Source organism: Malurus melanocephalus, unplaced genomic scaffold, assembly GCF_030028575.1.
Source record: "Malurus melanocephalus ecotype Western Australia unplaced genomic scaffold, MMel_1.1 scaffold_13, whole genome shotgun sequence".
NCBI lineage: Eukaryota > Metazoa > Chordata > Aves > Passeriformes > Maluridae > Malurus > Malurus melanocephalus.
In genome coordinates, this window is record NW_026623245.1 from 5,127,279 (window position 1) to 5,143,277 (window position 15,999).

At 42.3% G+C, this 15,999-nt stretch overlaps 1 protein-coding gene across 2 annotated transcripts in view; it reads left to right on the forward strand.

Moving 5' to 3' along the window:
- Positions 1–15,999, forward strand: part of SNAP25 (synaptosome associated protein 25) — a 62,312-nt gene that overhangs the window by 16,042 nt on the left and 30,271 nt on the right. The window lies entirely within an intron of this gene.

Consider the following 15,999-nt stretch of genomic DNA (forward strand, 5'->3'; position numbering starts at 1 on the left):
AAAAGTTTCACTAATCTGGCTCAGACACATAAAACAACTGGGAAAAATTTCCTAGTGGATGATCACTCCTGACATTCATAAAATTCTGACAGGATTCATGGATTGATCTATTTTTTCCATCTCAAGGAATTTTATACATTCCTCAGAAGAAGATGGCACAGGTTATTATAGAGACAGRTGCCTGGATTGAGTGGACTCATTTTGGGATGTAGAGTAGGAAGCGCCGCATTTCAGTAGCAGAGAAATTTCTTCTACTTGATATTGAGCAGTAGGGAAAAGCTCTGCTTTCCAAGAATGATTCTTAAACATGAATAAATATTGATTTTTCATTATGAACAARTATYTGCAGTCAGACAAGRTAGTCAATATGAGCTACTTTGAAAWTAGCTTTATGAGCTAAACTTTGCTACTGCTGGGTTCATAAGGAAGATTCCATTGCTTCAGTRTGAGAGAGATTAATGCCCCTGAGAGAGACTGGGCAGGAGTTTTCTTCTTCACCTTTGCCTGACAGGAAGAAGGATTTTTATACTTCATTAAAGAGAGTGACCTGTTCCAGGCTCTCAGGCCAAGCCCTCAGAAAAAGACAGATTTTAAATCCTTCCCTCAATGAACTCAGCACAAGTTTAGCTCACCCAGCCCAAGGCACCTCAGCTGCTTTTCAGTGGTGAAGAAAAAGAGGCCCTTAGAGTCCTTCTTCACAAGCTGGTGGGTTCTTTTCCCAAATACAGAATTAATCTAAAATTAATTTCCCACATTTGCCAGTTTCAGCTACAGCTACAGTTATTTCCACATGCCAGGACAAAGTTTTAAATAATAGTCTRTATTTTTGGGTTCCTGAAATTCAGATGGGAGCCAAATTTGCTTCCCAGACTGCTGGCAGCTGTCTACTGGGCATTGATGATGGTTCGTGTTCATCCAGGGCCTGTCTGAAGTTTCAGACAGTGATTACCCTTAATGTCTAATGAAACCTGAGGAATTAATTAGTCTTTTTCATGACTCTGCTATCCTGAATTACTTAACCTGGATTCAAGGCAGCCTCACGGGGAGGAACGGAGAATGCAGGGAAAAGGGATGGAAATAAATAATCTGTCAGCTTGTTGTCGTGCCTCCCTTCATCTGGGTTTGAACAAATGTGGGGCAGAGCACAAAGTTTTGCTAACAACTGTATTTTTCCCTCCTCCCGGGGCTGCCAAACCTGACCCCTCTCCTCCCTGGCCACCCCGGGGACCTGCGGGTCCGGTTCCGCAGGGCTCAGCGCTGCATCCTGCAGCAAACTGCGCACGCTGCAGCAGCTGACTGACGGCAAATCCCCGAGGCTTGGCTTCAGTGCACCAAACAGCAGAATGGATACTGCAGCACAGCCTCCCTGCTCCGCTCCTGCTGGAATTTAACACCAGCAAACCTCCTCCTCAGCATCTTCACAGCAACCTTGGAAGGAATGCTTGCAGCAGCAGCTCACTGCAGAGACTGCAGTGCCCTCTGGTTTGCAGGAGCCAGGGGATGTTGGGAGGAGATGACACCTTGGGAAAGGAGGATTTATGGGTCCAGCCACGAATGGTGGGAGAAGGGGAAAGGTATCTATCTGCTGTTGGAGCAGAAGAACCCGGTGAAGACAGGCAGGTGCTGCAGGAAACATGAGGGCTCACAGCATCCCTCTGAGRAGGGGAGTGCTCCTTTCTCTCTGGCAGCCACCCAGGCCCAAAGTGTAATAAACCCACAAAACAGATTATTTTTCTTTAAAAATAGACCATGTTCCGCCACGGGCTCCTTAAATAAACCTCTTGCTCCTGTTCTCTTCAGCTCAAGGTCACCTGGAAGCGCAGCCCTTTCACTACAGTACTGGTATTTCAGCACATGAGCAAGGGGAGCAGACAGCCCAAGGGCTGTGGCCACAGATGTGCTTCCTGACTTTGCCCATCACACACTGCATCTGGGCTAAGCCTGCGGAATTTTTGGATGACAGTTGGGCTGTCAGTCACAGGGCTCCGAGCTTATACGGGCTGAAGTGCAGTTTCAAAGCTCTCTTGAGCCATTAACTGATGTAAGTGACATAAATATTCCCCTTTTCCCTCAACAATGGGTGGTTTTTTTTCATTTGCTTGAACAAAGGGCTTTTAGTCTACCAGATGGGTCCAGGGTATGTATCCTCGAGATCTGCTCCTTGGATTAATTTTCAAAGCTTACAAGGGTAACTTCATTTAAATATCTGGCCTTCAATCTACCCTTGGGTGAAGTGTGAAGACAGCAGCTGCACTTTAAGATCTCTTACACTACATGGATTTTCTGCTGTATGTGCCACTGGGACTTCAGGAAGGAAGGAGTCATCTCCCTTTCTTTATCCACTACTTGAAAAATATTGTCAACATGGTGAAAGCAGTTCAGTCTGAAATATCTGAACAGGGCAATGTGGCTTACAGAAAACAAATTCTATATCAGACACAGAATTGTTCTCACGTTATTCTTAGGTCAAGAATGAAGATGCACTGGTTCTTCAGGAATTTAAATTACATGAAATATACAAGCAAACAATGATTGCTTTAGATTTAAATCGGATTACATTCAATTGAAGTTCATGCCCAATCTTGCTGTCTTTACTTACAGGAATAGTATTTATAAATATATAGTAAAGCACATCAATATTCTTGATTGGAACTTATTTTACTAACAAATGACTTCATTAGCAAGTATTGTTCTTGTCTTCCAAACGTTTCCATTTCTAAAAATCCTCATACATTTGCGGGAGGGATAGAAGCGATGGGAAAGCTCTCCAAGCTAAAACCAGCTGAAAAAATAAAGGGATTTTGGCTGATACTAAAAGACCAGAGCACTTCTACTGAAACCTGAAAAGATTACTCTCTACTGGTGGGTCTCGGAGGAGAGACACATTTACTGCTCCCTGAACAGCTGTAGCAAACCATTGGGTGCACCATCTGCTTGAGACACCTTGCCTKGAACACTGCTTGGCCACTTAGAAGTGTAAAAATACCTTGTGGGGTGGAGTATTTTATAAWGCCTGATCTCACAAGCTAACTCCCTGTTGGGGACATCTCCAATTCCCCATTCCCTAATTCCTAACTCCCCACTGTGGACAYCTCCAGAAGCCACCTACCACAGCTGAACACACAATTTGGGAGGACATTCCTCTTGTTGGGACATTTCCTCTGTGTCACGAGCCGTGCAGGACCAGGCGTGCTCAGTGTGCATCCCCAGCTCGGTGCCACCATGGGCTGTGCCCTGTGGTCCTTGTCACACTGCAGCTCTGTGAGCCGTGGTGCCTCTTGCTCCCAGCCTGRGTGAGTCATCCCTGCGATGCTCTGGAGACAGCACTGCTGAGAGGCGCTTGTCCTTGGGACAAGATGTGCTCTGCTACAGAGAACTGGAAAAGCAGCCTGTCTCAGCTGATACCCAGAAACTCTCTGGATTTATGCTCAGGTGAATGAATGCAGATGCGCCTAAATAAATGAGAGTCTTATGAAGGTGGAGAGGTTTGAAGGCAAATCCTGTTTTTCTGATGCAAACCAAGCACCGTTTTAATGTTTAGAAGAATCAGATTGGCTGTCACTACACATCGACCGCGAGGAATAATTTATTCCTTMATTTTGGCATGGCTTTTTATAAAGCCTTCGGTCTTAAAGCCCCAAAGTCACCTCATGTGGGTCCCAGCAAAGGCAGAAAAAGGTTTAGGGGTTTAAATGACAAAAGAATTGGAGCTTTCATTGCCAAGCAGTGAGGCAAAATCCCTCTGCCCTCAGCTGCATGCACACATTCTGCTCCCCAGCTTGAAATCCGGAGCTGTAGGATATTGACAGTGGGACTGTGGGAATATCCAGGCACAGTTCTGGGAAAATCCTCTCTCTGCTGAATTCTGTGATTTGTTTGTGACCAGATGGTGATTGCTGTCAAATGTCAGCTATTAAATTTTTTTACTGAGTTTATTCTTGCTGTTTGTGTTAGTATGTGAATTGCTCTTGYCCCAGCTCACTGCTGTGGTTCATCATCCAGCAGCTGAGTGAGTGGGTTGGTTTTGTTTCAACACATGCCAGAGCCGAAGAAACCTCTCGGCCATGCTGTGTGTGGACCTTCACATTTGATCCTMAATCTCCGCAGCTCCAGGTGTGCTTTTATGTCTTAGATGGATATAAGGCAGTTTGGTTTTCTGCTCTGTTTYGGGATATTTTGGATGCTGTTTTCTCCATTTTTACAGCACTGAATACACCCTCTTCCCACCAGAAGTTGTACCTGCACAGCTCAGAGATCTGAGCATTGAACATTAAAGATTCCAGCAGGACCCCCCGCTATGTTGCAAACAGTTGTTTCCCTGGAGTCAGATTGCTGTGGCTAAGAAACAGTTAATTGTTGTTTATTTTATTGATATGATCAAATTTAATCTCTTGTTTTATTGTTCAGCAGAGCTCTGTAAATCTCCTGTGACCCCACAAGATTTACTCAGCTCCTGTCTTACCCAAACCTTTCCCCTGCAGCTGGTTTCACATCCTGTTTCAATATACCCATTCCCCTTAATGAGAACTAGAATTGCAGCAGAGAAAATGGGGACTTCTTTCAAAATGTTTTGAATTTGCCATCCTTTCAGGGCCAGCATCTGTGAGTTGTTGAGATTCAACCAATAATGATGCAGGTGTAGGATCCAAGGAAGGAACAACATTCCCGTAAGGAACTGGAAAACTTTATACTCCCAAACAAAAATTGAAAGGAAAAGGTTAGAAGCCAAACCAGACCATCTTGCATGCCCTTGCMGGCCTTAATTCCTTCACGAACATGTGCAAACTGAATAAAAAGAACTAGCTAAATAAAAATCCCCATGCAGAGAGAAAGATTTTGATCCTCTGTTAAAACAGTTTGAGCGGAAAGGATTTTGCAGCCTCTCTGTTAATCTGCTGATCACGTGTTTGAAAGTGATGCCCTTGAGGCACTATCAAGCCTGTTGTTGAGTTGATTGGTCAACAAAAAAAGAAAGGAGAAAAAAAAAAAAAGAATAGAAGTTGTGCTCTTGTATTAGTACAGCTAAATCCTCGCCTGCAAGTCTGGGTAATCTTCACTAGAGGAGMGTGCTGGGTTTTTTTTCATCAGCCTATGAAGGCTGAAATGGACTTCTGAAGAGACGTTTCTAAATCAGCCTTCTTTGAATTTGTATTACCAATTCCTGGAAAATGAGTAGCAGCCARGAATTAGTTGTAGGTGTGAATCAGAAAGCAGCAGTGGCCTTTGAAAACAAGTGAACAAGTTTTGCATACCCGTGGGCTGCTATTATGCATTCCTGCGGCTGATATAATTTGTTACTTAGCCTAGAAATGTCAGATGCTTTAATATTTTACTTGTACAACTCTAAGTGCATTGTAAGTATCCACCTTACACAGTTGGTCCCAATTTATTAGTTTTGATATATGCATTTACCAGTAGCAAATAGTGGATATGACCCAAGGATCTTCCCATTGAATCTCCCAGTTGTGCCCAGTGAAGGGAGCAGCCAGGTCCTCTCCCTTCTCTGAACAGCATTTGCAGCAATGCAGGGTTTTGGGAATGGGTTGGGCTGGTCAAGGGTCCAGCTTGACTTCAGGGAGATGAGCTTTTCAATATAGCAGCAGGATTTTTTGTCATAGTGACTCATAAAAGAGCCTTGAAAAAAATAAAATTTAGACCTGTAAAAGGTTTAGTGGTTTGGAATTGGGTTCCCAGCCCTTTTTCGTTATATAAACTGCATTTAAAAAAAGATACTCTGCTGTGTCCTTAAGTTGTGCAGGCTGCATTTTATGTACTCACACGTCTATCTGTGTGTCACCTGTGTATAAACAGAGAAGGAGGGGAGTTAAAAACTAAGTAGGATCCTTTMTTTTTATAACATGGCTGCAGCTATTTCTTTTTTTCTTGAAAGGAAGTAAGCTTTCCAAAGTTCATGAACTCTTCTTCAGCTTTAAATCCTGCTTCCACAGTTTAAGTTCCCAGTGGAGGCTACAGCACAAAGTAGAGGAGAGAGGAGCCAGGAGTAGGAAGTGGCAGAAAGTGAGCCCCAAGCCAAAAGCGTGGCAAAACACRAGACATCCTTGGGGCTTACTCAGAGCACCCTCAGAAAGGTCAACCTTTTTCTTTTTGTTTTGCTTATTCATTTTAAAAGCTCCTCTGCCCTGGAGAAAACCCACTGGCTGTAGTGGGGAGGTGCAGGAAGACTCATTTTGGATAGCAGTTCCTCGAGGTGATGGGCTTTGACTCAAGCCTGTAACCTCATGTGCCTTTGCTATTTTACTGATGGTTTTGCATCTTGATCTGTCAGTGCCCTCATCACAGATGGCTGCATGCACAAGGGAAAACACCAAGCTGGCAAGTTCCCTTCCTTCTTGCTACCTGCTTCAGATGCTCTATGGTGTAATGAACAGAAGGCTGGGCAGACAGAATGTGATAATCAGTGATAAACAAGACAATGAGAGAATTTCTTAAATATAATTTTTTGCTCTCTGTCATAGCTGAAAAAATTGTCTTTYGGTTAAAAATCCAATTCTACAAATAACATCATCAGCCCAGTTTCATAATGCTTATATTTTGTCAGCTGCTGATTTGACTCTGACGACTTAGTTAAAGAAGATTTCTGCTAAAAATATATCAGCCCACTGCTTGAAATGCTTTTACCACCAGGCAGAAATGRAAGGGAAGGATGAGTATTATAAACATAATGAATAGTTTTGTTTACGACGAATACATGTCAAGAGGGGAAATGTCTATTTACATTCCTGATGCCCTCGCGATCGCAGTGTATTTTACTTGCTTATTAAAATGTTTCTATTTAGCAAGARCTGGATTAATTGAATTTCTTTCATTTCTTGCAATGTCCTTACTGCTGTTATACAGCTYAGGGGCAGGGGTAGGTGTGAGTCCCGGGCTGCAGAGAAATCTTGCAAATTCAAACCACGCAGAAAGAAGTGAAATGTCAGCTGAGTCTGCTGACAGCCTGTAACAAACAAACCATCAGGGGAACACCTTATTCCTGTCTATCACTTTGAAAGCAAAGCTTTGACAACATTGATGCTGATGGGGTTAACTGTGTCACTGCCAATCTTTTACACTTTAATACACAGTTATTGTTCTTTTGCCACAAAATCCTTTYCCATATTTTTCCCTTCTGTCAAAATCACCAGCCATTCCACACTAAGTTTGTAAAAGTGCTGGTTATACTCCYGACTTGTCTTATCCAGTCCTAGATGCATCAGGACTAGTGAAAATGGGATATCACCAATTTTTAACATACAAATGAAGAATTTCATATCTGTTTTACTAGTGAAGTTATTCATTGTTCTGTTCAATTAATTTTAAAAATCACTTTCAAATTAAATAAAGTTACCACAAAATATCCTCCTGACTTGCAGACTTTCAAAAACTGTGGCAGAAATTAGCTCTACTTTGTGACAGGCCAGTGCAAATGTGCTCCCTTTTCTTACTGTAACACACGTGGGTTTCCTTTCTATTATCAATTTAGCCTAAAAATACCTTTTTGCAGTTTGTGGGTTTCCTTTTCATCATCCATTTAGCCTAAAAAAAAAAAAAAATCTTTCTCCAGTTTGTGAGTTTCCTTTCTATCATCCATTTAGCCTAAAAAAATCTTTCTCCAATTTGTGGGTTTCCTTTTCATCATGCGTTTAGCCTAAAAATGTCTTTCTTCAGCTGTCAGTCTGCCTTCTTGGATCATTATAAGAAATCCGAGGATGATCTCTACTGGTTTGCATTTTCTGCCATTGATTTGATCTGTGTATAATACGAGAGTGTGGAACCCTTTTGACGTTTTGCGCTGACTTTGCAAAGGCAGAGAAGACGTAGGAAAGGTTGAGGCAATGTGGAGCGAGGTCTTTTGAACAACTACTCATTTAATGCCCTCTTTTAGAAGTTCAGCTCTCTTTCTCTGTTGCCCCTGGGGCTGCTCCTCTTGGCTTGTGAAGGTACAAATGGAGACCCTTCACCCATGGATCATTATGGTTTGGAATGKTGAGGGGTGAGGATTAACTTAAACCAGGAGATCTGGATGAGGTTTGGATGAGTCTATGGAGTGGGGACTGGATCAGGARCTCTGGGCACTCTTGAGAAGACAGTGCAGAGGGAACAGTTTCTTTCTGTAAACCTAGGAACAGCAAATGCAGCAGGCTTCATGGAGCCTGGTGGGGACACCTTTTATGCTCCACAGGAAAACCAGCSATGGTTTTATCATGGTTTTATCAACCAGTTTTATCATTCCCTATTGTGTCCTGAATCCCTCAAAAAAGGTCTTTTAATATTTCCATTTTATATTTATATTCCGTCTGAGAGAAACAGAAAGAAGCAAGTTAGAGCTCCAGGAAAATCTGGCAGAAAAGTGTTTAAGACTCCAAGCCCTCCTGTTTGGTATTTCCACACTCACACCTGCCCCTTCTCACACTGCTGGCCTCTCTCAGTGCACCATTGGCTCATAGCTCCACCTGCAATTCTGACACCACTAATGGCAGTGGTGACACTTCCTCCAACTTGAAATGGGGCGTGACTTTCACCACTAGCTTCTAAAATCGGCCATTAATCAGATTTAGTGGCTTAGGAGCAGTGCAAAGAAACCCAGGTTGGAATCAAATTGAAGAGAAGCTGACTGCTCGTTGTTGCTGCAGTGATGATGAGTGAAGACCTGAACAGATTTAGGGTTTGAGTTTACTGGAAATCATGACACAGTCAGAAATCTCATCTTACAGCTAAGCAGATGCCTTAAGTTTTTCTACAGGATTCTGGCCTCAGAATGCAACAGCTTTGTCACAAGTCAAGACGTTTTCTTTAATCCTCTCTACTAATACCTGGATTTCTTGTCCTGAGCCATCAAGATCCAGCTATGCAAATGGCAAGTGAGGYTGTAGGATATTTTGGAGCAGGTGTCTCCTGTAAGGATGGGGAAGCACTAAGCCCTTTGAGCAAAGCCCATACCCTCATTTAAAATAKCCTCTGAAATGCTAGCTCCCCTTTTCCAGAGAAGACTAATTCAAATGGACCTGACATAAATGTGAAAAACAGTCTGTCTGCTAGGAAAGGATTAACAGAGCTCATCTTTCACATAAAAAGAAATGCTGGGAAAAGTTACAAGTTCTTTTTATGCACCTCGGAGAGAGAGAGAAGAGAGAGGGGAAGAAGATAAACTATTTAAGCCACAGGACAACACCAGCATGGGAACATGTTGCTGTTTTCTAGCTAGGAATTAGTTTGGGCTGGAAGTAAAATGTTTTCTGGGTACTGGAGAAGTGAGGGTCTGGACTCAGAACTAGTGTGAACACAAACTTAGTGAATTATAGGATGTAGCTTGCTATATTATAAATGAAGCKGTATGAGGCAGGGAGCTGCCAAAACAGGAAATTTGACTCACAGCAGCCTGTTCTGTCCAGGCCTTTGCTCTGTGCTACCAGCATCTGTGGTGCCTACTCCCCTTGAGAAGATTTCTTCCTTCACTCTCCACCTCTCTAGCTGGTTCCTCTTCCAGATTAACAGAACAAACATTTTTGTCTTGAATTTTGCTTTTTTTACTGGTGCTTTTGGAAAAGTTAATAAAAAAAACAGAAAGGAAAAACGTGTGGGTACATAGGTGTAAAAATGACTGTGAAGAGATAACACATTGAGAGATTTATTTTCTTTTAGCAGTAAAATGGATAGAATGTCAAGTTTTTATTACTCTGAGGTGATATTGTTACAAAATGGCTGCCCTGTGCTGTTATCTTTTTTTTTGTGCTGGAGCCTCGTAAAGCAACACATGCATGTTGGAGGAGTCTCCTGGAACAGCCGTGTTGTCTGACAGCCGGCAGGACAACAATGGCTTGCCTTGTATGGGGATGGGGTGGCAGAGGTGCAGTGTGARAACATGTTGTCATGTTCACTAGCATTCATCCAAAAGTCCCAGTTGTCCTGGACCCTGGGCAAAGTGCCAGTCCATGCCCTGAAACACCTGCAAATTTAAGTAGGACAAAACAAAGGCAAGATAGGAAGGAAAAGTAAGATTTTATCTGTGTTGTGTAGATGGGAGACAGATTCAGTTGTTAAACATGGCAAAGCAGTCCCATCAGAGGRTATCCCAGAGATCTGCACGGTGCTGACAGGTAGAGCCAGCAGCAGGAAACCAAACACCTGCAGCATCTCACACAGCTCTAGGGACGTGTCTTCAGGCAAGGCAAGCAAGCCCTGAGAGTAAAATAAGTTGCCCAAGGCGATGCAGGAAGACAGAACAAACTAGGAACTACCYGCTTCTCCTGAATTCAGATTTGCAAGATCTCAGTACCTGTCTTTTCCAAAGTCACTGCCTGACAAGCCCTCACCAGYAGGTATTACTCTTCACTGAATATGAAGCAAGAATTCAGAGTGAAATTGGTTATTATCATTGTACTCTCTCAGCCTGGGCTGTGGAAGGGGGCTTGAAGCAAAATGCTGTGCGACAGCAGCAGGAGAGAGATGAGGTGTCTGTGCCATGGGTTAAGACTGACATACCCTGCAGAAGCACAGCCCCAGCTTTTTGGCTTAATCTGTAACACAAATGTTATGAAGGTGTTTCTTTGGAAATGAGAACTTTGCTGAAAATCTTGTGAATAAATTAGATCSATGCAATAGGATGTGCTGGAGAATTGAGGTGAAAAGCAGACTTCCCTCAAAACTTTATTTCAAATCTATTTAGRATTTAAATCTAAATAACAATTCTGACTAATTTTTAATTGTTAAATTTTATGCCACAGTGTAAAATGTTTAAATAGGATTTTTCATTATAAAATTATTGGATTTCTTCTCCAAGTGTTTTCAGATCAGTCAAAATACAATAAGAGCAAAAGCAGGCAATGTTTAATTATAGACGGTATTAATTGTGATAAGCTCTGGGTCAAAGAAGATGGAGATGACAGAAATCAGAAAAGTTGGAGCTTGTGAGGGCTGCTGCTAAGAGCTCACAACCTGTAAAAGCTATGTTCCCAGCTTCTTTAGATCATCTCTCACCAGCTGTTACCTGTCACACCAACTGTGGGCAGCACACACGAGACTTTCCTGGCTTTCTGTTGGGATCTGCCTTCCAACMCTCCATCCTCAACACAGTTTCAGGGGGGAACCTGCTGGTGTCAGTAACACACRCAGGTAATGGTTTCTAAGCATCCTTCTGCAGCAGGTTCACACTTTTGACGTAACTTCATTCCTTGCTGGCGTTAGCAGGCAGTTCCTGGTTGAGACTGAGCTGTGGGGTTAATGACAGGCATTTCCTATAATTCAGCCACCAAAAGCCCCTCTAGGGTAGGCTTGTGAAGGTGGTGAAATACACTGCCAACGTGCTGGACAGGTGAGATGTAAAGGGCTCTCCACTGGGCAGTGGTAGCTGTTGAGGATGTCCAGCAAAGTAAAGGATGTGTCCTGTGACTGGAGGATCTTACAGAGCTCCAAGGCTGCCTTGTGCCTGGTCCTATCGTGGCTGAACACCCCTTGGATGGCACTGAGGGGCAACACTGGGGAACAAGGACAACCCTCTATCACCTGTAGCTGAATTTCATCTCCCCCTTTGACAGTCAGACTGAAAATGAAAGGAGAATAATAGTAACCCAGCTTCCACCTTTAAACAGCTCAACATCCCTCCTGAGAATGTTGATCCAAAGTTTCTTCTTGGGTTTTCTGTGTCTCTATGAATGCCACACCACTGTGGTAACGCTCTTTCAATCCTACAAGAAAGAGGCACAAAGAGTGGTATTGACTGACTCTGACTTTTTTAGTAAATATGCCAATGCAGTCATCTTCTGGCTACAAATATCCACGGGAAGAATAGATGTGTCCTTTAATAACAGGGASAGTGCTTAAAAAAGAACATTTTATTGCTGTGTTGCCTTCACCCCAGTAAATTGCATCATTTTCATTTTCCTGTATTTATTGCATTGAAGTGTTTATATCACTGTGAAGTAAATATTTGCTTTCAAAGGTCACACACTGTATCTCTCTTCCTCTGAGGATAGACGTAGGTCTCTCTTAGCYTTCAGTATAACTCCATATGGATTATATAATGTTCTTGCTATAGGATTCTTTATTGCATCTTAGCCCTACTGCAATTACAGATGCAGAATTCAAAATATGATAGGCAATGCCTTTCCATTAGCCAGTCTCTCTCTGTATTTTTCTCTGGCATTCAGTCTGTTGTGCCTCTGTACAAGCACTGGGTAAGGTACGAGCCCATCTGCAGGGAATTTGATGTAAATCACCCAAGTGCCTGGAGTTACTTGCATTGTGTAGGAGACACAGAGCACAGCCTGGAACATGCTGTACAMAGTATTTTGTAGCAATGTTTGGGCTTTTTTCTCCTTTTCAGAGAGCACCGTGAATGTTTGTGTGTGAACCCAGAGGATTTCCTTTCCCTTTTCTGAAATGRAAAAACCAAGGCCCTTGTGAAATTTTGAAGTTGAATTTGTATAAGCGATTCTTGCAAGTATAAACACAAATTGAGTGAACATAGTGACTGTAACTTTTGTAGCAACCTTTTATTTTTTAATCAAGGTTTTAGATCTAAAGAGCTTAACATATTGCATCTCTACTTTAGTTTTCTGATCTGTCATCTCTGCAGGGACTGTAGATAAATTAAAATGTAGTTTAAGTTAAAAGTAYAGAATACCTTTTGGAGACTTTATTCCAGTTGCATTAGAGATACCTAAGGCAATTCCTTAAGATTTTGTTACTTGGTTCAAATTAACTTGAATAAGAACAGAATGCAAAATATCAACCAGTACCAAAAATATAAATTCTGCAAGGAATTTATTACCCAAAATTCTCAATACTACCTTAGATCTGTTTCTGTTCTACTAAAACAAGAGCAGGTTTCAGTGGACCTGAGGCAGATCTTACACTTTTGAAGGTCTGCCTAGTATCAGTAAGAGCAAATCCATCATGGTTTAACTTTCCTTGACCATTCCTGACATAACTAATTTCCAATGTTTTAAAACATTAAGAGACCTACACATAGGTTTTTCCTAAGAAATCCTGTAGAGGGAGAACTGTTAAATTGTACTYTARAGCAATAATTGTTTYCAAAACATAATTCTTCTCTCTACARGATTTTTATTGAAAACAGCATTTGTCGTAAATTTATAACACTGAAATGGCATTTCAACTTGAACAGGACTTCTCAAGGAAAATTCTATCTCTAATCTGTMATTTTCCACATTAAAAAGGGAAAAATCTGTAAAAAAATTAAACACATTCCCTGCCATCTACCAAATATGTATGTAGTTTATCATGCTGTGTGCAAATCAGTAACCTTTATTGATTCTTGGGCACCGTTTTCTATTAAATAAAGTTGAATCAGCACAGCTGCAGGGCACTTCTGTTTATGACTAAAACTTGATGTAAAATGACTTGTCTGGAAGAATGCTTTTTGCTATTTCTCAATCCATTCTAAGTGCTTTACAAATACCAAACAATCTCAATAAACCTGTCAAGTTCGATCACTTGCTGCACAACATCTCTCCAGTTACACGCTCTGACACAATTTTTARCTTGATGCAAAGTAAGATGCGTCTGTCACTAAGATGCCAACTGATGGCTCTAACAAACCAAGAAGGGCAACTCTAAAAAAAACCCCACAAGAGTGTGGAGTGACAGGACATGGGACAATGGCTTCAAACTGACAGGGAGTAGGTTTAGATTAAACATTAGGAAAAAAATTGTTGACTGTGAGGTTGGTGAGTCACTGGCACAGGTTGTTGTCCAGAGAAGGCCCATCCCTGGAAGTGTTCAAGGGCTGGTTGGGTGGAAGGGTGGAACTCTGAGCAACCTGGTCTACTAAAAGATGTGCATGGCAGAGGGTTGGAACGAGATAATCTTTAAGGAACTTTCCAAACCATTCTGTGATTCTGTGAAATTTTCTCCATATTGTTTCTTTTTTTTTTGTACCATGCATCATCACCACTGACTCATGACCAAAAAAATGAATAAGGAAAACATCAAAAGTCAGACTGGAATGTACTTGAGAATGGAATCTTATGTGCAATTTTTATTATCTGCAGTGACTGACTAACAGTCAATACATAAATTGCTATTGTGAGTAGAAGCTCTTACCTCACCTTCACTTGCTTACAGGTCTGTAATCATTCTGCTCACACAGTTSATGCTTAGAGGATGAACCAAATCCCCTGTTAGCACCTCTCACTGGTGCATCCCCTTCCACTTTACAGCTAGTGAGATGCTACCACAGAGACACAGCACAGAACCTCTTTCCTGCCCCTCACATCTATTTRTATTTACCAATTAGACCAGCCCAAAAGTCCAACACAAATTGTCCTGATTTCTTTCTAAAACTCAGTTCTGCTATACTGGCAGCACAACTCTAGGGAGGGATGCAGGCAGAGGAGAATATTTTAACTAGATGTTCAAAAACCAGATCCACAGATTTAATCCCGGTATTCTGGCACAGAGGCTATGCCAGAAATATTTCAGTGCTGGGTTTTGCCTCAGGAGCAGTGTCTTCCTGGAGCTGCATGATGTRAACAGCATTAGGATGAGAAGGTTGGGGTCGCCTTGAGAATATTCCCATGCTTTCACATGCCCTTCAAGAAGAGATCAGCTCCTGGTTTATCTTTTCCTCCTAAATATCCAAGTGCACCACTTTTTGTAAAGCTCATTTCCTGCTGTTTGTGAACATCCTTGAAGTGTCCAATATCAGCCTGASTATTAGCCATGAAATTAAGCTCTGCCTTTTCATCAGCCAGGGCTGCAGATGAGTTGCCTAAGCTTGGTCCTTCGCACTGCTGTGACCACGCAGCTGGCAGGACCAGGTGGCCCTCCTTCTCCAGCAGACATTTGGGCTCCTACACATGGTGTGACCCATCAGAAAATGTCAGCCTCCCTCTGACAAGAATGTGGTGATGTGCTCAGTGATGAAAGTAGAATGCCGTGCCAGTAGCTGCAGGGCTGACTCCTCAAGATGGATTTCTTCCTGCTGTAGCTTCAAAGAGGAAAAGCAGCCATGAGTGAGGGCACAGCTAATGTGAAAGCATGAAGGTCACATATTCCCTCTTAGATAAGAAAAACAGCAAATCTGTTGCTGAAGCTGCAGAGGAAATGGAGGGAGCTGTCTGCTYTCCTTACACCCTTCTAAGCAAACAKRGCATGAATCAGAAAATATCACTGCCACCCAGCTGTACCTGTTCAGCCCATACTGATGTCCTGATGGAGAGCACCATCAAAGTGAGGAATGGTTTCATCTCCAATATATAGTAACTTCCATTTAAACAGAGTTGTTATTGCTAGAATTTTAGAGCCAAGCTCTGCCCTGACTTATCTTGCTTCATAAAGGCTGCACTGATCGCAAAGACAGGACAGAAAACAGCCCCCGGGATCCAGCCTTCTAAGACGAGCTTTGCTGAAAGGGGCTGCTTTTGTCCTCTTTCTGTAATTGAGCATGATGGCATCTGCTTTATGGCTGTTTATTTGCAGTCCCCCACAACTTCCCCACCTCCTCTGCACCTGCAATTAGGTTTTCCTGCAATGAACAAATCTAACATTCAGTGAGCAGTAATTTGCAATGTGCYGTGCTTGAATCGAGCAAAGAAATAAGCCAGTGTTGTTGTTATAAAGACCTGACAGATGGTAGGAGGGCCCGCCTTTCTTAATCAAGTCATGCTCAGCAATCAGAGATAGCTCAAATTTGTAACAAAAAAGAAACYCTACCCAAATGAGGATTAATGGGCTGCATCCTGACCTCTGGTTAGGACTAGCTCAGGGATGTCATCCTGTATCAGGAGGGATAACCAAGATCAGAATCTGACCCACTTTGTGGAGAAGTTGAAAATACCAGTTAGCTCCTACAGTCACTTCCCCGAAATGAAGGATTCTCCCAGGCTGACTTCTGCCAGTCTAGCTATAAACATTATTTCATAGTCTGAACTATAGCATGGTGAACAAGTTATCAGCTGATAGAAATCTGCAAAGTTTCATTGTCTTTAATTTCATTGTAAATGTGTTAGCTGAGCATCCAGCCCTCCAAGCAATGCA